This window comes from Schistocerca nitens, chromosome 5, assembly GCF_023898315.1.
Source record: "Schistocerca nitens isolate TAMUIC-IGC-003100 chromosome 5, iqSchNite1.1, whole genome shotgun sequence".
Classification (NCBI taxonomy): domain Eukaryota; kingdom Metazoa; phylum Arthropoda; class Insecta; order Orthoptera; family Acrididae; genus Schistocerca; species Schistocerca nitens.
In genome coordinates, this window is record NC_064618.1 from 799,917,735 (window position 1) to 799,941,908 (window position 24,174).

General features: G+C 44.0%; 1 protein-coding gene across 1 annotated transcript in view; it reads left to right on the plus strand.

Annotated features, from left to right (window-relative positions):
- The first annotated feature begins 279 nt into the window (after positions 1–279).
- Positions 280–24,174, plus strand: part of LOC126260930 (clavesin-2) — a 343,358-nt gene continuing 319,463 nt past the window's right edge. Inside the window, exon 1 of the mRNA XM_049958431.1 lies at positions 280–404. The gene's annotated coding sequence lies outside the window, so the exon portion shown is untranslated. The remainder of the gene's footprint in view (positions 405–24,174) is intronic.

The following is a 24,174-nucleotide window of genomic DNA, read 5'->3' on the forward strand; positions in this document are numbered from 1 at the left end:
TTGGCGAGACGTGCTCACAGCGAAACTGGGCGGAACGAGTTATATGACTTCGTAGCTTTTGGTATCGAGCTGGTGAAAGTCACGCGGGGCCAGGAAGGGGGCAATAATGTTCCGGCCCGCAGGTTCTAAATCTCTGTGGCGGATCTGCGCACAGTGGGGTAGGACACAAAGTCACCGGAAGGTAGGACAGTAGGGGGGGGGGGGGGGGGGGGAGGGCTGCTTTCGTGTTACGTGAGCGACGTCCACGTCTGGACACGCGCGCGACTTCCGGAGCCCCTCCCCACGGAACTACGGCGGGCCTTCTTCTACGACAGTCAGACGTCTGGAGAGGCACTCGGCGTCCAGCGACCAACCGTCACCGGTCACAGGCTACGTGGCTTTCACCCGAAGTCGCCACCGACAAGGTGAGTCATAGCGCACTGGCTGGCGTCTCTTATTTCCGTCCTCTCAGGTACGTCCAACGTTTCGGCAGAAGCGCAGTCGATCGCTGTCAGAGCAATCGTGGTTCCGGCTTATCGTTTCAGAAACTTTGACGTGATAAGAGACAGGCCTAGCTCCGACTGGAGATGCATTCTTTATGTTTCGATGTAAGCAGGTAAGCACCACGAACAAATACAAGGGGAGTTCAATAAGTAATGATCGGTTGAAAAGTTGCGGAATTTCCTATGGGACATGGTGGAATATTTCTGCTTCAGCTCCTATACCTTCGTGGAAGTTCCGACAGGTGGCGGCGCATACATAGTCTTCAAAATGGCGTCTGTAGTAGAGGCTTCGACCATAGATACTAGTAGACTGGCCTTGCTGTGCAGAAGCTATAGGGCTGGTGTGGCTCCAACATAAACCACGTGACTGTTGGCAAAACGTGGCGGGATTTCAAATCAGCGGTCTGCCATCCTATGTTTGTATCGTATTTTACCCACATTTCTCAATTTACTGTCAAACGCTTCCAACGAAAATTACCTTTTTATTTGCGAAAAATTACGTCAGAACTGGATTTGACCTGGATTTGTTCACAGTACCATTTATAAAATCTAACAAATACATCGAACGCCCCTCTGGTGGGCAGCGGGACGAAATTACTATAAACTATCAATTAAAGTAAAATGTCGTTAAAATTCTTGTAAACAGTAAGAGTGGGCTCGTCTGAAAACTTTAAATATTGGAATCGCCGCGTTTTGAGCTCTAGTAACTTATAAAAGAAAATGGGATATGGGAATTATGTCAACTATACGTGCCAAAATTGTCGACTTTAGGAGCAGGTCCATTTTAGAGTATCAATTTTAGGTGCACTTCAAAGGTTCAGTTCCACTATTTTTACAAAAGTTTAAACTATCAGTTTAAAAAAATGATATTTCAGATGAAAGGTGAGACTTTGAAGTTTCAGAAAATAATTTTGGAGCCTACATTTATTTAATAGTATTAGAAGGTAGGAAAAAATTCTCTTCATGTGTCGACTATAGGTGCTCTTACCTTACTATAATCTCACTTGTATATACAAAAAGGCGCGTATGTGCAGATGGCTTAAAGTTTTTCCGTTTCAGGGACTGTATCCAAAGCTGCCTTCGGTTTTCATCCTTAGGGACCTTATGAGTAGCAACGAGAAACAGTTATACTTACTTTTGTAACGGAATTATCACAGATACTTTCCAAAATGTAATATGAGTCTGACTTTACAGGCATCACTTTCAACACTTTAATTTACGTGATACTCTATTTCAAGTGTAAAAAACATATAAAAGTCACTTCAGCAGATTTCAATAAACGCATCTGCACTATCATAGAAACACACGTGAAATGTAATGCCATTTCCCCCGACAAAACGCTGAGTACAGCCATAAGCGCAACACGAAACAACCATGTTTTGCCAACATTCACGTGACTTTGGCCCAGAGATGTTGGAGCCACGAAAATGACTTCAGGGCCAGTCTATTATACACTCCTGGAAATTGAAATAAGAACACCGTGAATTCATTGTCCCAGGAAGGGGAAACTTTATTGACACATTCCTGGGGTCAGATACATCACATGATCACACTGACAGAACCACAGGCACATAGACACAGGCAACAGAGCATGCACATTGTCGGCACTAGTACAGTGTATATCCACCTTTCGCAGCAATGCAGGCTGCTATTCTCCCATGGAGACGATCGTAGAGATGCTGGATGTAGTCCTGTGGAACGGCTTGCCATGCCATTTCCACCTGGCGCCTCAGTTGGACCAGCGTTCGTGCTGGACGTGCAGACCGCGTGAGACGACGCTTCATCCAGTCCCAAACATGCTCAATGGGGGACAGATCCGGAGATCTTGCTGGCCAGGGTAGTTGACTTACACCTTCTAGAGCACGTTGGGTGGCACGGGATACATGCGGACGTGCATTGTCCTGTTGGAACAGCAAGTTCCCTTGCCGGTCTAGGAATGGTAGAACGATGGGTTCGATGACGGTTTGGATGTACCGTGCACTATTCAGTGTCCCCTCGACGATCACCAGTGGTGTACGGCCAGTGTAGGAGATCGCTCCCCACACCATGATGCCGGGTGTTGGCCCTGTGTGCCTCGGTCGTATGCAGTCCTGATTGTGGCGCTCACCTGCACGGCGCCAAACACGCATACGACCATCATTGGCACCAAGGCAGAAGCGACTCTCATCGCTGAAGACGACACGTCTCCATTCGTCCCTCCATTCACGCCTGTCGCGACACCACTGGAGGCGGGCTGCACGATGTTGGGGCGTGAGCGGAAGACGGCCTAACGGTGTGCGGGACCGTAGCCCAGCTTCATGGAGACGGTTGCGAATGGTCCTCGCCGATACCCCAGGAGCAACAGTGTCCCTAATTTGCTGGGAAGTGGCGGTGCGGTCCCCTACGGCACTGCGTAGGATCCTACGGTCTTGGCGTGCATCCGTGCGTCGCTGCGGTCCGGTCCCAGGTCGACGGGCACGTGCACCTTCCGCCGACCACTGGCGACAACATCGATGTACTGTGGAGACCTCACGCCCCACGTGTTGAGCAATTCGGCGGTACGTCCACCCGGCCTCCCGCATGCCCACTATACGCCCTCGCTCAAAGTCCGTCAACTGCACATATGGTTCACGTCCACGCTGTCGCGGCATGCTACCAGTGTTAAAGACTGCGATGGAGCTCCGTATGCCACGGCAAACTGGCTGACACTGACGGCGGCGGTGCACAAATGCTGCGCAGCTAGCGCCATTCGACGGCCAACACCGCGGTTCCTGGTGTGTCCGCTGTGCCGTGCGTGTGATCATTGCGTGTACAGCCCTCTCGCAGTGTTCGGAGCAAGTATTGTGGGTCTGACACACCGGTGTCAATGTGTTCTTTTTTCCATTTCCAGGAGTGTATTTATGGTCGAAGAGTAGAGGTGCTTTCCAAGCAGAGAGCTGTCATTGAGTTTCTTATGGTGGAAAATCAGAGCATCGCAGATATCTATAGACGCATGTAGAATGTCTACGGAAACCTGCTGGTGAACAAAAGCACGCTGAGTAGTCGGGTGAGGCGTCTGTCCGTCATCGCAACAAGGTCGTGCAAACCCGTCCGATCTCCCGCGTGTCAGCCGGCCGCATACAGCTGTGACTCTTGCAGTTCTCGAACTAGCTGAGTGGTCAGCTTGACGGATTACCGTTCTACGGGCCCGGCTTCGATTCCCGGGTGGGGCGGATATTTTCTCCGCTCAGGGACTGGGTGTTACGTTGTCTTCATCATCATTTCATACCCATCTGGCGCGCATGTCGCCCGACGTGCAACCGCTCATGATGCAGCCATATGTATTGCGAATTCTCCTGCGAAACTTCCAGGTCTAGCACTCGTGGAAGAAAGAGTACTGCGGAGACTTGGCTTAGCTACAACCTGGGGGATACTTCCAAAATGAATTTTTCACTTTGCAGTGAAGTGTGCTCTGGTATATAACTTCCAGGCAGATTTAAACTGTGTACCTGACTTGGGCCCCAACCCCCGACCACACCCTTTCGTGAACAAGTGTACTGACTGAGCTACCCTGTGTGGCGACCTGCACCAAGACGGCCGGACCTGCCCCGCAAGGGGCCTTCCGGCCAATGACGCCAAACGCTCATTTCCAGTGTTCGAACGTGTCCGTCGCCACAAAAACTCAAAGGAACTTTCCTTCTCCATGACATCGCAAGGCCACACACCAGTCTGTGCAACCGAGAGGAGCTCGCAAAACTTCAATGGACGGTTGTTCCTCATCTACCCTACAGCCCGATCTAGCAGCTTCCGACTTTGGTTTTCTGTTTGGTCCGTTGAAGAATGCACTCCGCGGGAAGCAGTACTTGGATGATTACTGATAAAGCAGGACGTCGACCAATAGAGTGGTACCATGCGGGTACATGTGCTTTCTCAATAAGATGGCGTAAGGTCGCATTGAACGGAGATTATGTTGAAATGTAGGGTTTTGTAGCCAAAAGACTCGGGGAATTATACCGTGTACTGGAATCCTGAATAAAACCAACCTGCTTTCAGAAAAAAAAATGTGTTGCATTACTTATTGAACGGCCGTCGTGATTAATCACCCCCAGGTGACGTCACGTTAAAACAGCGTAAAATCGCTTCTTGCTCCGAGAATGGCCTCAGTTTAGTGAGGAAAAAAGTGTACTAGTTTCTTCAGCTATACCATATTCATCTAAAGTTACTTCTTAATGATTAGATCCCGTAGAGCTACAAATATGCAGGGATTTTGACTGCTATGTTTAACCCGCTGTTATAAATATGACCAGATAGGGATGAGTTAGCGACCAGTTGATAAGAAGCTTGAGTGTTCGTGTAACGAGGGAAGTAGGCACACCGTCCAGAAAACCGTGCTATTGTCATCTTGGATGACAGAAGGGCGCACATTATTTATCACGAAGAAGAATGGGCTTCTTTTACTTTAAGTCCTCACAGCTTAGTTCCGCCAGTATGTCGTCTCCCAGCTTCGAAACTTAGTTCCGCCAGCACATCATCTCCTACCTTCCAAACGTCACAGATGTCGTTTGAATGATATTTCCGCCATTTGACTGTACAGACTTTTTTATTTTATATTAATGTCATGATTTAGGTCTTAAGTCATTAGCAAGTAGAATAATGTTCGGCATGACTAGACTTTGTTAAGTGAGGTCACCGTCAAAATCCGTTGAACAGTTTAATAAATCTTGACGATGACTTCACTTAACAAAGGTTAATCATACCGAATATTTCTGTACTTGACAATGGCTTAAGACCTAAATCACGACAGTGATATAAAATAAAGAAGTTTGCACAGTCAAGTGGCGGAAATATCATTCAAATATTGTTACATGATTACGGCCCAAAAACACGAGAATATTGTCACAGGAGTTCTCCTGCGAAACTTGGAAGAAAGGATATTGTAGAGACATGACTTACAATTAGCCACAGCGTGGAATATGTTGCCAGAATTAATTTTTCTCTTTGCCGCAGAGTGTGCGCTGATATGAAACTTCCTGGCAGGCTGAACGTAGATGAGGTGTTGGTGGAAGTAGAGCTGTGACGACGGTTTGATGGTCGTCCTTGGATAGCTCCATCGGTAAAGAGCATCTCCGCGAAGGCTCCAGGTTCGAGTCTCGGTCAGGCACGCAGTTTTAATCTATCAGGAAGTTTCGTATCAGCGCATTCTCCACTGCACAGTGAAAAATTCAGTCTCGAAACGTTCGTCTGGCTGTGCCTAAGCCACGTCCTTGCAACACCCTTTCTTTCAGAAGAGCTAGTCCTATAGGTTTCGAAGGAGAATTTCTTGAAGTTTGCAAAGTATTGTATGAGGTACTGACGGAAGTAAAGCTCTGAGGACCAGTCATAAGTCGTGATTGGGTATCTCATTTGGTAGAGCACTAGACTGTGAAAGAAACTATTTTCGAGCCCCGATCCAGCACGTAGTTTCAATCATATCAACGCGCACTCTGCTGCAGAGTGAAAAATTCAATCTGAATACTAATGAACTCTGCAGCTGATGGTTGTCCTTATTCGCAATTGCGAATTCATTTCATGTGTTTCATAACGGCTGTAGTCGCCGCAGTGCCTTTTCGTTTGGACATGAATGCATGTCCAGAGGATCTTGGCATCGTAATCAGAATAACACAGGCACTGCAGTATCGTATTTATCCTGCCAATATCGGGCAAGCGACTTCCAAGAACAACGTCTGACCTGTACGAGAATATACACTTCTGGCTATTAAAATTGCTACACCACGAAGATGACGTGCTACAGACGCGAAATTTAACCGACAGGAAGAAGATGCTGTGATATGCAAATGATTAGCTTTTCAGAGCATTCATACAAGGTTGGCGCCGGCGGCGACACCTACAACGTGCTGATATGAGGAAAGTTTCCAGCCGATTTCTCATACACAAACAGCATTTGACCGGCGTTGCCTGGTGAAATGTCGTTGTTATGCTTCGTGTAAGGAGGAGAAATGCGTACCATCACGTTTCCGACTTTGATAAACGTCGGATTGTAGCCTATTGCGATTGCGGTTTATCGTATCGCGACATTGCTGCTCGCGTTGGTCGAGATTCAATGACTGTTAGCAGAATATGGAATCGGTGGATTCAGGAGGGTAATACGGAACGCCGTGCTGGATCCCAACGGCCTCGTATCACTATCAATCGAGATGACAGGCATCTTATCCGCATGGCTGTAACGGATCGTGCATCCAAGTCCCGATCCCTCAGTCAAGAGATGGGGACATTTGCAAGACAACAACAATCTGCACGAACAGTTCGACGACGTTTGCAGCAGTATGGAATATCAGCTAGGAGATCATGGCTGCGGTTACCCTTGACGCTGCATCACAGACAGGAGCGCCTGCGATGGTGTACTCAACGACGAACCTGAGTGCACGAATGGCAAAACGTCATTTTTTCGGATGAATCCAGGTTCTGTTTACAGCATCATGATGGTCGCATCCGTGTTTGGCGACATCGCGGTGAACGCACATTGGAAGCGTGTATTCGTCATCGCCATACTGGCGTATCACCCTGCGTGATGGTATGGGGTGCCATTGGTTACACGTCTCGGTCACCTGTTGTTCGCATTGACGGCACTTTGAACAGTGGACGTTACATTTCAGATGTGTTACGACCCGTGTTTCTACCCTTCATTCGATCCCTGTGAAACCCTACATTTCAGCAGCATAATGCACGACCGCATGTTGCAGATCCTGTACGGGCCTTTCTGGATACAGAAAATGTTCGACTGCTGCCCTGGCCAGCACATTCTCCAGACCAATTGAAAACGTCTGGTCAATGGTGGCCGAGCAACTGGCTCGTCACAATACGCTAGCCACTACTCTTGATGAACTGTGGTATCGTGTTGAATTTGCATGGGCAGCTGTACCTGTACACGCCATCCAAGCTCTGTTTGACTCAATGGCCAGGCGTATCAAGGCCGTTATTAGGGCCAGAGGTGGTTGTTCTGGGTACTGATTTCTCAGGATCTATGCACCCATATTGCGTGAAAATGTAATCACATGTCAGTTCTAGTGTAATATATTTGTTCAGTGAATACCCTTTTATCATCTGCATTTCTTCTTGGTGTAGCAATTTTAATGACAGTAGTGTACACAATGGATGTACGAGTATAGGTCGTAGACGCATGGTTGACGACGTATGGAAGTTTTTCGCGATAAGCGGGAAACGCAGGTTCGAGTGCCGATCCGGCACAAATATTAATTGTCGCCATTCCATTCTATAGTTGATGGTTTTCCTATTCGCAGTTGCGAATTCATTTAATGTGTTAATGAACTGTGTTGTCGTTGCTCTACCCCTCACAGAGAGCTGCAACGATAATCATTTAGATACCCGTAGATGGTATGTACTTGTGTTAAGTTACATTTATATCCGACTATGTTTCCGCGTGTTTTCCTTTTTTGGTCGACAAGTGTATTTACATGGTCGTAATAAAATGAAACGTGCATTTCTTGTTTTGATCAGGAGTCCCGTTTCGGGACGTTTGCCCACCTGATGCAAGTCTTCCTAGATAATACCATTGGGCGACTAGTGCTTCTGTGATGAAGTGGTGGTAAGGACAATACGCACATCCAGTGCCGAACGGCGAAAATCCCCTACCCGCAGCCCACGATCGAGAGTCGGCAACGCAAATCACAAAACCACGTCGTGCTTATACGGACCGTGACGACTGGAACGATCTGTCGCTAATAAAGCAGATCCTATTTTTGATTAGTGTGCTGCTTCTGTTGCATGCACTCTTTTATTCAAAGGTCCATTTTCCTTAGGCAGCCTTTAAAATGAGCGACTTTTACGGTTAGGTTTGGAAAGCTAGTGAAGCAATCAAAGTAAAACTTTTTTGCACAGTATTTATTGATTGATGGGCAAAATTTTCTGATTTTTTTTTAAGAAAATCAGTCATCATTGATCCCTCCATCGGAGGAGTTCCTCCGTCCAAAATGAGACGTGTCCATGACGTATGTCCTGCAGTATGAAAACCTTATCTGAAATTAAAATCCGGTCGGTGTGGCCGAGCGGTTCTAGGCACTACAGTCTGGAACCGCACGACCGCTACGGTCGCAGGTTGGAATCCTGCCTCGGGCATGGATGTGTGTGTTGTCCTTAGGTTAGTTAGGTTTTAGTAGTTCTAAGTTCTCGGGGACTGATGACCTCAGAAGTTAAGTCCCATAGTGCTCAGAGCCATTTGAACCATTTGAAATTTAAAAAAAAAAATACACTATTTTCTTAACCTATAGGATATTGCACATGGAGTAATAGCACAGTTGTTTTAACTTGGCAAAATAATGGAATGAATAAATAAAAATAATAAGTAGCATGCTACATCTCGCGGACATTTCTGAAATTTGAGTCAATTTCTTCTTGGAAATGTCCGCAAGAAGTAATAGACTACTTACTTTTTTTAGTTATTCATAAGTATTGCAAAAAAAGATACCAAAAATACACAACAAAACTACTTCTTTGTTTCAGACGTCCGCCATTTAATTATTTTGCCAAATTAAAAAAAACTGTGCTGTTACTCCGTGCGCAATATTCTATAGGTCAAGAAAATAGTATTTTTCTTTTTTAATTTCAGGTAAGGTTTGCAGAGTGGAGGACTTCTGTCATGACACATCTCACTTAGGACCGAGCAACTTTAACTCTTCGGATAGGAGGCTTAATGATGACTGAATGTCTTTTTAAAAAATCAGAAAATTTCGGTCAAGAACCAATTAAAATGTGCAAAAAGATTTCCGTTGATTGGTTCATTACTTTTTCCTGGAAAAATCGTAAAAGTCGCTTATATTATAACTGACAGAGGAGAATGGACCGAAAAATTACGTAGACAAAAATATCGACTTAAGAAATCGTTCCCTGTAAATACAGGAAAGAAGAAAAAATTATTACTCCTGTTTTATACACACGTTATATCGTTACAACTACTCTTTCCCTTAACGGCTCGGTCATTTACTTCAGCACAGGGATTCGGAGCGGTTACCAGCTTATCAGCATCTTCATTTATGTGACAACACTGCAGTTCACACTTAAATGCTTGGCAGTATGTTCGTAGAGCCTCTTTCAGACTATTCTCTACTGCTGCACTCTCAAAAAGACGCGGGAAAAAGGAACACTTAAATTTTTTCGTGTGATCTCCGATTTCTGTATTTCATCACGACGATCATTTTTCCCTTTGGAACTCAACAAAAATATTTTAGCATTGGAAGGGGACAACTGGTAACTGAAATTTCCTGAAAAGATGTCGCTGCAACAAGGAAAGGCTTTATTTTAATGATATCCATGTCAATGACATTCTTTTCCCTTTATTTGCGATATTATAAAACGTGCTGCTCTTCTTCAACACTTTCGATATTCTCCTTCAATCGTATCTGGTAAGTGTCTGGTTCCGCGCAGCAGCACTGCGGAAGAGGACGGACAAGCGATGTATAGGCAGCCTAGCAGATATGTTTTGTCTAAGTGTTCTGCCAATAAAACGCAGTGTTTCGATCGCCTTCCCAACAGAATTTCGTGCCAATTTAAGCTGCATGTATCTGTAATGCCTAGGTTTTTCACTGAATTAACAGTCTTCTAAACTTGTGTAACGGAAATTTAACGGGTTCCTTTCAGTACTCATGGGAACGACATTACACTTTTTATTGTTTAGAGTCAGTTGCCACTTTTTGCACCTTGACACCTTGTCTAAAGCATTTTGCAGCTGATGTTGATCTTCTGATGATTTCCTTAGATGGTAAATAACAGCATCGTCAGTCCTGACACATTAGCGCCCGTTTATTGTGCCAGCTATGTAGGTGGGTTAGTGTTCTAGATGAGATAGACAATACGAAATATAGTGCTTTATAGACATGCAAGTGTCTGGGGACTTGCACTTTTCCAGTTTATTGGCTTTCGGACCGTACCCATTCAATACGATTTATGACGATACGAAGATAAGGAAAACACAACATCCAGTTCCCGGGCGAAGTAAATCTTCAACCCGGCCGGGTATCGAAACCGGGCCCCTTAGCTTAGCAATCCGCTGGGTTGACCGCGCAGCTTCCAAGGTGGACAACTTGCATTTCTTGTTAGGACTAAAAGATGGCTGAGCGATAATGACCGATGGCATTACGCTAAAGGTACCACCTCGGGAAGTTCACGGTGTAGTCTGACAGGGGAGACTTCGATATCCTAGACTGTAGACAAGTTTGGAGTGAAATACAGACAAACTGGACTGACATTAAGGAAAGTCGGTTCGTCGTCTAATTTCATGTCGACGATTAGACTGACCAAGTAAACTACCAGATTCCGCAATAGAGAATTTCGAATAAGCGGCAGCTTTCACGCGCAAAATTCGAGTCATAGCGATCAGTATGCTATAAATGTGCGTGATTAACTTTCGATATAAATTAATTTCTTATTGGCACACTGAAGGACAGAATTTATTTCCAAAAATGGAGCTGCCTTAGCTACCACTGGTTCATGCGGTGGATAAGCATGGAAGTCAGTCAGTGCACGCAACAGCACAAAGGAAGTGCCTCTCAGCGTCGGCGGTATCCTTGCGACATGCGGATAGCTATTATAGCTGAGAGGTCACGGGCGACGGACAGGTTAAATGGCCTTGTCTTGGCTTTCCGGGAATTCTTGACGCAGAACAATATGTGAGTGCTGGACCAATCCTACAGCTTGTTGAGATCGCTGGCTGTAGCTACGCGCAGTAAACTGACGTCTCCCGCAATAAATTAAGAAGACGGAGAACGCAGTATGGTTTGCATACGCGCATGCGTTTGGGTGCGAGCTCTCCTACTTGTAGATGTGAGTGTGTACTTTAATGATGGAAACGATGAACACAGGCATAATTTTATGGCAACACATTTTTTACGAATATAGCACCGAAAGAAGTCAAAACAGATTTAGAACATGATACATCTTATTGAAATCTAGTAAAGAATATTGTGCTATATCGAACAGAAGTACAAGTCTCAGACCGCTGGATGTAGCGCTGATCTCGCTACGAAATAATTTAATTGCATCAGTTATCTTTGGAGAAGAGAGGAAGCTTGAAGGAGGGAAGGAAGTTGGGTTTGTCAGTGTAAGAAAAAGCTCCAGCATTCAGCGGAAGATGTTTAGGGAAACCGCAGAAAAGTCGTAATCAGAACGATCTGAATACCCGACTCATACGATAATAGTTGGTGGTGACTTTAATTTACCCTTGATATGTTGGCGAAAATACGTTTAATTCCGGAGATACGCATAAAATATCCTCCGAAATTGTACTAAACGCATTCTCTGAAAATTATTTCGAACAGTTAGTTCATGAGCCCACGCGAATAGTAAACGGTTGTGAAAACACACTTGACCTCTTAGCAACAAATAATCTTGAGTTAATAACGAGCATCAAAATTCGATACAGGGATTAGTGAACACAGTGTTCTCATAGCGAGATTGAATATTGCAATCCCTAAATCCTCGAAAAATAAGCGAAAAATATACTATTCAAAAAAGCAGATTAAAATTCACTTGACGCCTTCATGAGAGACAATCTCCACTCATTCCAAATTAATAATATAAGTGTAAACTAAATGTGACTTGAATTCAAAGAAATAGTATCGGCAGCAATTGAGAGATTTACACCAAATAAATTAACAAACGATGGAACTGATCCTCCTTGGTACACAAAACGGGTTAGAACACTGTTGCAGAAACAACGAAACAAACATGCCAAGCTTAAGCAGAAGCAAATCACCAAGGTTGGCGATCTTTTACAGAAGCTTGAAATTTAGTACGGTCTTCAGTGCGAGAGGCTTGTAACAGTTCCCACAACGAAACTTTGTCTCGATACCTGGCAGAAAATCCAAAGATATTCTGGTCGTATGTGAAGTATGTTAACGGCAACAAACAATCAATGCCTTCTCTGCGCGATAGCAACGGTGGTACTATCGAAGACAGTGCTGCCAAAGCAGAGTTACTAAACACAGCCTTCCGAAATACCTTCACAAAAGAAGACGAAGTAAATACTCCAGAATTCGAATCGAGAACAGCTGCCAATTTGAGTAACGTAGAAGTAAATATCCTCGGAGTAGTGAAGCAACTTAAATCACTTAATAAGCGCAAGTCTTCTGGTCCAGACTGTATACCAATTAGGTTCCCTTCGGAGTATGCTGATGCATTAGCTCCATACTTAACAATCATATACAACCGTTCGCTCGACGAAAGATCCGTATCCAAAGACTGGAAAGTTCCACAGATCCCACCAATAACCAAGAAGGTAGTAGGAGTAATCCACTAAATTACAGGACCATATCGTTAACGTCGATATGCAGCAGGAGTTTAGAACATATATTGTGTTCGAACATTATGAATTACCTCGAAGAAAACTGTCTATTGACAAACAGTCATCATGGGTTTAGAAAACATCGTTCCTGTGAAACACAACTAGCTCTTTATTCACATGAAGTGTTGAGTGCTATTGGCAAGAGATTTCAGATCGATTCCATATTTTTGGATTTCCGGAAGGCTTTTGACACTGTACCACACAAGGGGCTCGTAGTGAAATTGCGTGCTTATGGAACATTGTCTGAGTTATGTGACTGGATTCGTGATTTCCTGTCAGAACGGTCACAGTTCGTAGTAACTGATGGAAAGTAATCGAGTAAAACAGAAGTGATTTCTGGCGTTCCCCAATGTAGTGTTATAGGCCCTTTGCTGTTCCTTATGTATATAAACGATTTGGGAGTCAATCTGAGCAGCCGTCTTCGGTTGTTTGCAGATGACGCTGTCGTTTATCGACTAATAAAGTTATCAGAAGATCAAAACTAATTGCAAAACGATTTAGAAAAGATATCTGAATGGTGCGGAAATTGGCAGTTGACACTAAATAAGGAAAGGTGTGAGGTCATCCACATGAATCCTAGAAGGAACTCGTTCAACGTCGGTTACACGATAAATCAGTCTAATCTAAAAGCTGTAAATTTAACTAAATACCTAGGTATTACAATTACGAACAACTTAAATTGGAAGGAACACACAGAAAATGTTGTGGGGAAGGCTATCCAAAGACTGCGTTTTATTGGCAGGACACCTGGAAAATGTCTATCTACTAAGGAGACTGCCTACACTACGCTTGTCCTTCCTCATTTAGAACACTGCCACGCGGTGTGGGATCCTTACCAGATAGGACTGAAGGAGTACATCGAAAAAGTTCAAAGATGGGCAGCACGTTTGTATTGTCGCGAAATATGGGAGACAGTGTCACAGAAATGATACAGGCTGGACATCATTAAAAGAAAGGCGCGTTTTTCGTTGCGACGGAATCTTCTCACGAAATTCCAATCACAAGCTTTCTCCTCCGAATGCGAAAATATTTTGTTGACACCGACCTACATAGGGAGAAACGATCACCACCATAAAATAAGGGAAATCAGAGCTCTTACGGAAAGATATAGGTGTTCATTCTTTCCGCGCGCTATACGAGATTGGAATAACAGAGAACTGTGAAGGTGGTTCGATGAACCCTCTGCCAGGCACATAAATGTGATTTGCAGATTATCCATATAGATGTAGATGTAGATGTAATATCCATTCCTTCTGAAGTGGATTCGAATCCTTTAACCACTCTGTTGGTCTCCCAACATTATCTGAATTGTGTTCAATAGGTTTAAGGTACAAGAATATTACTGCCTGTCCCTTGCCATTTTTATATGTTTCACTGCGCCGCATATTATATAAAAGCAGGAAGGCACGTTTCTCTTTCTCGTTACTGAGCGTACAGCATGGTATAAGGGGAGATCAAAAAGTTTCCGTTTAAGGGCGTTGCTGCACAGTAAGCGAAACGTAGCGTGACTCCGATGTGGGTACATAAGCACCGGCATGTAGACGAGGGATTAGCGTAGCATTCGTGTCTTTTCTACGTGCATGCGATAAACACGAAAACGTGTACTAAAGTGACGTATTACTAAATACGTCCAAACAGGACCAAGTGCTGTCTTTATTTTCTTGGCTGCCAAACGTGTATCTTCAACGTGGTGCGTCTGTGGAATGATTACCTCAACGCTCACTGCGATTTTGCCTGATTGGCGTACCAGTTCTGGAATTACAGCCTTCGAACGGAATCTTTCTGATCGCCCTTATACAATTACTCAGGACACATAACTGCATCCAATCAGTGTTCCATGTGTTTTTCTTCCACAGCTGTATGTCTCCAAAGAAACATGATCCAATTAAAGACTACTGCATCTCAGTTGGTGATAGACTTTCCTAGGTCTGTGCAAGTTGGTGCGTATCACATCTCATTGTCTAGAGATACTCTTTCGTTACCTCGCACGAGTTCTGACCGACGGATCTTCTGGGTCTAATGCACGAGTTCTGATCTACGGATCTTCTGGGTCTTATCAGTATATCTTCTAGTATGTCGAAATGTGTCCTATCGGAAAGTAAGCGTATGTGGCATATAGATACCATTTCTCCTTCGGCATCACTAAAAAAATGGAAATGAGCTTATGGCATGGTTCTCCGGGAGGCCCCATTCGGGGAAGTTCGGCCGCCAAGTACAAGTTTTATTTCATTTGACGCCACATTGGGCGACTTGCGCGCCTGTGATGAGGATGAAATGATGATGTGGACAACACAACACCCAGTCAACGAGCGGAGAAAATCTCCAACCCGGTCGGGAATCGAACCCGGGCCCGCTAGCATCGGAGGCAAGCACGTTGCCACCGAGCTAAGCAGGCGGACCCAGCATCAGTAATCTCAGGCCTAATGGCAGCCGCAACTTCATGATGCTTGATGTTGTGACATCCCAATCGACACAAAAATGGTCCAAATGGCTCTGAGCACTATGCGATTTAACTTCTGAGGTCATCAGTCGCCTAGAACTTTGAACTAATTAAACCTAACTAACCTTCGGACATCACACACATCCATGCCCGAGGCAGGATTCGAACCTGCGACCGTAGCGGTCGCTCGGTTCCAGACTGTAGCGCCTAGAACCGCACGGCCACTCCGGCCGGCCAATCGACACAAAATCGGAATCGTTCACAAATTACTAGTATAACTGACTTGCCACAGATATGTATAACAGGAATCTGCTTCATGTCTGTTTGTTGTAAGCATTGCAATAGTCCAACCAAAGAGACGGCCCAGAAGTATTGTAGAGGTGTAAGTAATTTCCGTAGTATAAATTCCTCCACTCTATGGCTATTGTGCAGCAATCATGATATATTTTCAGTACGAAAAAAACAGCCTAGGTTGCAATGATGGCAGCGGCTTTATTGACGCCTTTCGCCTTTTTGCTGCATCTTCAGAATTTGTTTAGGAACTACGGGTAACGCGTTAGTCGTAAGTAGCCAAAGCATTTGGTGGGCACCTTCGGCAAGTAACTCATGGAAGCACTATCTGACTTGTTTAAACTAGAACAGAAACTTGTGCAAGTTTACTACTGCTACTCGCTTGGACAAGTTTATTCCAGGAACTTGCTGCAAGTATTTGCATGTGTTTCCATAAGAGTCACGCCGCGAGATAAACAAGTGGAAGTTTACAAGGTCACGCTTAAAAACGAGAGAATCCGCCAGAGCTGTTATATCGTTATTATTGAATAAAAATCGGAACGAAAAATGAAATTTTTTTAAAAGAAGAAGAAACGTTTGGGTGAAGAAATGGATACAGAAGCGTACACATTTAAGTTATCAAGAAACACTACTAAATGAATTAAAATCTGAGGACTTCGCTGAGATTAAATACTTTCTGATAACGTCGCATGCAAGTTACGAACATCTTGAATCTATTGTACAAATATTCGAAAGCAGAAAACAAAAACGCGGTAAGCTGTATCACCTAGAGATCGCCTTTTAATTACATCTCAATTTTTAAAAACAGTATTTTTTACTTTTGTTACAAATGTAATGCGTGCACCTTTATGCTGATATTACAAATTCAGCTACAATTTAAGGATGTCTGTACTGCCATTCTACTTCCCCTTATAGTGAAACAAATTAAACGGTATATTTATCTCGCACTTCATTGGCTGACTGTGGATAATTATGTATATTTAACGGTTCCAGTGGTAGATTTGTTTCGGCCCATTGTTATTTACGCCGTTCTCGTTTCAGACATAGACATTTTCGTACCAGTATTAAATTAAAAAAAAAAACTTCAGTAAGTTTCAGAAAACTTCCAGTGACTGGCAAGTTCGACGAGTAATTTATGCTAGTTGCAAAAAACTGTTTCGAGTAACGTACGGAAGCTACTTCTAGTGCTTAGCGAAAGTTCCGGAAGTCGACTTGCCGGCGGTGTTTCTACGTCAAAGAACTTGCAAAAGTAGCTATTACAAGCAACTTGCGGAAATTTTCTTGCACTTGGACACGGGCCTTTACGAATAGCCGCTGCCAGCAGTCTACAATTACATCCAAGTAGCAGACCCTAGATACACGTCTTTTTTTTTTTTTTTTTTTTTTTTTTACATCTATTGTCAAATTCAGATAGTGGAACAACAGCTGATGAATTTATGAGGTGTAATGATACATCGTCAGTCATGTCTCTGTAGCTATTTATTTAAATGCATTTAAATAAATAGATAGAGCCACAGGGCTGACAGTCCGGATCTCGTGTTCGTGCGGTAGCGTTCTCGCTTCCCACGCCCGGGTTCCCGGGTTCGATTCCCGGCGGGGTCAGGGATTTTCTCTGCCTCTTGATGACTGGGTGTTGTCTGCTGTCCTTAGGTTAGTTAGGTTTAAGTAGTTCTAAGTTCTAGGCGACTGATGACCATAGATGTTAAGTCCCATAGTGCTCAGAGCCATTTGAACCATTTTTTAAACCACAGGGCTGATAGTATATCATTACTTCTCATATCTTCTCACATATGCCTCACCGATACCAAACAAAAATCTACTAGTATCTCTACATCACATACGATCCGCTGAGGACTGAGCTGGCATGGTGATTGTCAGTATTTAATCCTAGTTGCGAGTTACAGGTTTTTCGCACGCTGTACACCAGTGGCAACTCTGGTGAGACAGACCGGCAAGATTCTTTGGTGTCGTAACGAATGGAAGACGCAAGGCGAGTGTCGAACGACCGCCTTTAGTTTGGTGAAGATACACGAGACGTTTAGTGCAGAGAGAGACGTGTAGTGCATAGCCGAGATGCTGCCAGAAATCATTAAAGGGAAGTTCCTATGGACAGAGAAAGATCTAAAACTGATCTGCACCTGCCTAAACTCTTTTTGGACACGAGCTTCCTGTGTAGAAACTAAAATAGGGAAGAAGTTTCCTCCTAGCCTTAGAAGTAAGCTGTCGAAAAGGAGTTCACGCATATCACGATGTGGACGGTAGTTACTGACTGCCCACAGTGTGAATGCAATGAATGCTGGACGACTTGCTAACTGCTAGTCTAAGTTCGTGACTGGAAAGAGAGAAGGATATCTTATCCATAAACGCCTAAAACATTAACATGTTTGAATGTATAACTGTGGAGTAATGACTACGGCATTTTTTTTTTATGAAACATGAAGCTTACACTCATAGCGTAATATCAGTTTCGGCTTATGTCAGGGCTACATGGATTTTAACACGAAAACCACTCAAAATCTTGGATTACTTCTTGAGTAATTGAGAAATAAATGCTTGAAGTTATAAGGAAAAACAAGAAAACAAATAAATAGATCACAGAACAAAGTGGTCTGTGTGCATTGGGACATACCCCTTCTCATTTATCTTATTCTCAGACCCATAAGTGAGATATGGAACAGAGCCATCAGAGTGGTTGCACCGTTTACCTAAAATAATGGTTCTCGAAATATACCCAATAGGCGATGCTAGCGTCGCCTTTCATTAAACGTTTCCCACTTACGTTCCCTGAGTACCTCCGTTAGACTTTCGTTTATTCTACACCGACCTCTCACGATCCTTGGACGGTGTTTCTGAAATACTTCGGTTGCCGCCATTAGGCCTGCTGGGAAGGACAGCAAACGCTGTACTCTAGAATAGTTTTTTGCACTAGCGTATTATATGAGTTTTCCTTGACAGACGTAGCGAAATTTTCCAGAAACCTGCAAATTTTCGTCTTCCACACTCCCTCCCTACTATCGGTTTCACATGCTCGTTCTATTACACTTTCCCTCATTTTATTACTCTCCGGTCTTTAAAATTCTTGCCAGGCTTGAGAATTATACAGCTAATCTTTTGGTCGGATATTATCGAATTAATTATCTTTGCCCCGCTTTATTTTTATTCACATTTTAAGAGCGCCGACATTGAGCACCCATCCCCCTCCAAGCCGAATGTCGCTCTTGAGTCGACACATTCCGTAGGTATCCACTTGAACCAAACACTGCATTCTGAGTGCTATGCACTGAATTATGACTGATCCCTCGATGACATTTCGTTAACTGTCCCATGCCCCAGTGATGTCGTCAGTGGCTCCATTTTAGGCGACACTGGATATCATTCCATGTTTTTATGTGACTACTGGCTAGTAGAACATCCATGGAAACAGAATTCCCCCGCGTATCAGCGGATAATTCATACTTTTTTTTACCAAAGATGCATAAGGTGTTCTGTACTTTACCTGATGAAGTTCCTTACGACTGATACGTTCAGTACAGTTCCATAATTTAGGATTCACAGTACTCTATCAGTGAATTTCTTACCAGAGCGATTATTTTTTAATGGCCTGCTGGCACTCACACTTCAGAACATATCGCTAACCACAGACCCCACATCAGGATCGTTATCTCGTCATATCCGGAAATACGACAAATAGCAGTGCACCGAAGACAATGTACTGTGCAACTTGACAGATAGCTCACATATTGAAACTAACATATTTCCAGCGAGAGACGCTTGTCTCCATCCAGGTATGTCAGAGATCAATAGCAATTGATATAAAAAAAATGGTTCAAATGGCTCTGAGCACTATGGGACTTAACATCTATGGTCATCAGTCCCCTAGAACTTAGAACTACTTAAACCTAACTAACCTAAGGACATCACACACATCCATGCCCGAGGCAGGATTCGAACCTGCGACCGTAGCAGTCGCGCGGCTCCGGACTGAGCGCCTAGAACCGCTAGACCACCGCGGCCGGCCAATTCATATCAATTACATTTATTGTCTATAGTGACGGAAAAGAATTCAGCAGCCCGAAGGACTGTTTCCGTTGGCATCAGGATACAATGCGTGAACACTGAGAGGTTGTAGTGTTTGTGATTCATTTTTCACGGTCATCGACGGTCAGATGTCTTCCAGGCGGCCTGTCTGTGCACCCTCTGTTTTGGCTCTGCAGGCATCAACTGTGCTGAGTTTAGACGTGAACAGTTTTTGCAACATTAATTCTAGGGTGCAACCAAGGCCCACCGACGAGTATGTACTCCTGTTGAACAGGTTCAGCCATTTGAATGGTGTCGCATTATGGGCCTGCGGAAAACTGGATAGATGTGTCGTCGGATGGCTGCACATGTTGGACATAATTTATGTCTTCAAGTTTGCTTTCAGCAGTGGTCTGTGGACATCCAAGTAGCACAGACGCATGTCGAGTCGACGCGTTGTGCAAGCAGCGGTGGCCGAACGAACATCATTAGGGACGTAATACGGACACATGTTGCATCTGCTGTATCATCAGGGGCCATTGAGAACCGTTTGCTTGCAGTAGGAATAAGACTGAGTGTGCTTCCGCCATGCTGCTACTGACACTATGACACCACCAAGCTGCCGGCCGGAGTGGCCGAGCGGTTAAAGGCGCTACAGTCTGGAACCGCACGACCGCTACGGTCGCAGGTTCGAATCCTGCCTCGAGCATGGATGTGTGTGATGTCCTTAGGTTAGTTAGGTTTAAGTAGTTCTAAGTTCTAGGGGACTTATGACCACAGCAGTTGAGTCCCATAGTGCTCAGAGCCATTTGAACCATTTGAGCACCACCAAGCATGACTCCTCTCGTGTCGTGAAAGAGTTGCCCGGAGCGTGGAACAGCGCGCTGTCGTCTTCAGTGATGAGTGTAGGTCCCAACTTTAAGCCAGTAATGGACGTACGTACACCTGTATGGCGTAGACATGGTGTGGCTGCCTATTCCAGAGTGCATTCGTTCACGACGAACAGGTGCCATCCTAGGCCTCATGGTGTAAAGAGCAACCAGTTACAACTCGCGGTCACATTTGGTGTTTCTCCACGGCGAAGTAACCTGTGCCCCCTACATTGCACAGTCTACATCTACATCTACATCCATACTCCGCAAGCCACCTGACGGTGTGTGGCGGAGGGTACCTTGAGTACGTCTATCGGTTCTCCCTTCTATTCCAGTCTCGTATTGTTCGTGGAAAGAAGGATTGTCGGTATGCCTCTGTGTGGGCTCTAATCTCTCTGATTTTATCCTCATGGTCTCTTCGCGAGATATACGTAGGAGGGAGCAATATACTGCTTGACTCTTCGGTGAAGGTATGTTCTCGAAGCTACTGAGCGTCTCTCCTGCAGAGTCTTCCACTGGAGTTTATCTGTCATCTCCGTAACGCTTTCGCGATTACTAAATGATCCTGTAACGAAGCGCGCTGCTCTCCGTTGGATCTTCTCTATCTCTTCTATCAACCCTATCTGGTACGGACCCACACTGCTGAGCAGTATTCAAGCAGTCTGTGCTACTGCCATTTCTTCGGTTGGAAGGTGATGCAGTTTTTCAGCAGGACAACGCACGTACACGTACGGCTGCTGCGACGCAACGTGTTCTTCGTGATATATAACAAGTGTCCCCGCCAGCAAGATCACCAGATCTCTCGCCAATTGAACACGTATGGGACATGATGAAGCGGGAACTTATTCGTTCTCCAGAGCCTGTAAGAAATACTGCCGAACTGAAACAATAGGCGCAAGATGCTTAAGCCAGTCCATCACAGCATACCATTAGGCACATTTATGATCGTTCCCATGCGAGAATACATACCTGCGTTGCCAATAGAGAGCGGTACACTGAGTACTGATGCGAATCTTTGGGAAAACTGTACTGTGATGTGCGTGTTCCATTTGATCTGAATTTGTTTTCATATACTCCTACAATGATGAATTACCCAGCACCTTAAGTATCAATAAAATGTCTTTCTCGTTGAGTGTGCTGCATTTTTTCCGGCGATGTACAAAAATGTTACTTGAGTCTGGCATTTACAACATATAAGTAAAAGGATTAGATACACCAACTGTAGGAATATGCTTCAAGTAAGCTATAATTGTTTTATTTCTACAAATTTTATCGTTTTCTGGACACTGTTTTTTTTAGTCATCAGTCTTCTGACTGGTTTGATGCGGCCCAACATTAATTGCTTTCCTGTTCCAACCTCTTCATCTCAGAATAGCATCTGCAACCTACGTCCTCAGTTATTTTCTGTATGTATCCTAGTCTCTCACTTCCTCTTCAATTTTTTCCCTCTACAGCTCCCTCTAGTATCATGAAAGTCATTCCCTGATTTCTTGACAGAAGTCCTATCAGCCTCTCCCTTCTTGTTGTCATTGTTTTTCACATATTCCTTTCATCTCCCATTCTGTGCAGAACCTCCTCATAGTAGGCCATCAAATTTTCAACGTTCGCCTGTAGCACCACACCTCAAATGCTTCGTTTCTCTTCTGTTCCGGTTTTCCCACAGTTCATGTTTCACTACATTAAAATGCTGTGCTCCTAACGTACATTCTCAGAAATTTCTTCCTCAAATTAAGGCGTCTGTTTAATAGTAGTAGACTTCTCTTGACCAGGAATGCCTTTTTTGCCATAAATAGTCCGCTTCTGATGTCCTCCTTGCTCCGTCCGTCGTTGGTTATTTTGCTGCTAAGATAACAGAATTAACTTCATCAATTTTGTGACCATCAATCCTAATGTTAAGTGTCTCGCTGTTTTCGTTTCTCCTACTTCTCCTTACTTTCGTCTTTCTTTGATTTATTCTAAATCTGTATTTTGTACTCATTGATTACTGAATCGTATCATTGATATCCTTTCTTCTTGATTTGAATCCCACTTCTGAACCTTTCTTTTATTTCCATCATTGCTTCTTTGATATACAGATTGAAGAGTAAGGGTGAAAGACTACATCCCTGTCTTACAATCTTTTTAATCCGAGCACTTCGTTCTTGGCCGTGCACTCTTCTTATTCCCTTATTGAACAGTAATAGTGAAAGGCTACATCCCTGTCTTACACCCTTTTTAATCTTCCTTCTTTGTCGTCCACTCTTATTATTCCCTCTCGGTTCTTGTACATGTTGTATGTTATACGTCTCTCCCTGAAGCTTACCCCTATTTTTCTCAGAATTCCGAACGTCTTGCACCATTTTACATTGTCGGACGCCTTTTCCAGGTCGACAAATTCTATGAAGGTGTCTTGATTTTTCTTTAGTCTTGCTTCTCTTATCAACAGCAGCATCAGAAACGCTTGTCTGGTGACTTTACCTTTCCTAAATCCAAACTGATCGTCATTTAACTCATTCTCAATTTTCTCTTCCATTCTTCTGTTTATTATTCTTGTTAGCAACTTGGTTGCATGAGTTGTTAAGCTGGACCTTAGCTAAATTGACTGCAGTTACCATTTGCAAGACAGATGACGTGATTCAATGATCTATTGTCTTTAAAAAGAAAATAATACTAGGCAAACTGATTTAATATTTATCTCAGAGCCCCCTTCGTAGGTGATAATGATCATTTTGAGACAAACAGGACTCTGGCAGGTGGATTGATACGAACTGCTGTAGTTTGTCTCATTGACAGGTGTTGTGTGGGTAGTGTGTGGCGTCAAACGACTTGTGACACAGGATGCTGAGTGTTTTGTGGCAGCTGGGTAAAGCTGGGCAGGGAGTCTACTGCCAACGACTCTCATTGATAGTCGTAAGAACGAAAGTCTGAAGTGAAGTCCAACAGAGTGAAGCACCTCACAGAAGACCTAGCAGGCAAGTGTACCGCAGTAGTAGTATGTTTGCCTTCTCCTCCTCTGACACTCCGCAAAATTCTGCCTGCGTTTGTCCTCGCAGGCAGACCAGCTCAGATTCTTCAAGCTGGAGACTGAATTATCTGTCGGTAACGTTTGCTCTTCTTATATTACGTCCTGTTTCCCAACACTAAAAACAAACACATTTACACACCCGAAAAAAAGTCATTTCTGAAATAATCACAGCATATTTTTCTAAACAGAAAACAGAGAGTAAGGTAAAGACCCCAGATGTAAACTGCTTTGATTTCGTTACCATTTCTATGTGAACAACTCAGCACTGCGTCCTTATGCTGCTCTACCGTTAACACCTAGTGAACCGACACACGAGGTTCAAATCGGCCAACTGCTAAACGCAAAACTGAAGATGCCGGAAAAATAAGCCAGCGACAAGACCGAGTAGTACTGAATGCAAGCTTGAGGTCGAAGAGTAAAATGGGCATTGCTTTTGATACCTGTAAGTGTCATGAGTGAATCGAACAAGTTTGTTTCTAATTAGATCACACAGCGGAAGCTGTCAACATCTGCACAGTTGTGCAGATATTTCAGTGGGATACAGATACGTGACAAATAGGAGTAAGAAGGCGAACGAAATGGAATTTCTACGTATCATGCCCCCGTATACCGGAATTCTTAAAGAATATTCCTGAACAGCCTCCGAAATTCTTTTGGTGCAGTTCGGGTTCGCTCTGTACATCCTGTTAATTTCCGGGTTATACATCTTTGACTGTCCCGAAAGACCAAGCAATTTAAAACTGATCATACCATCTTCC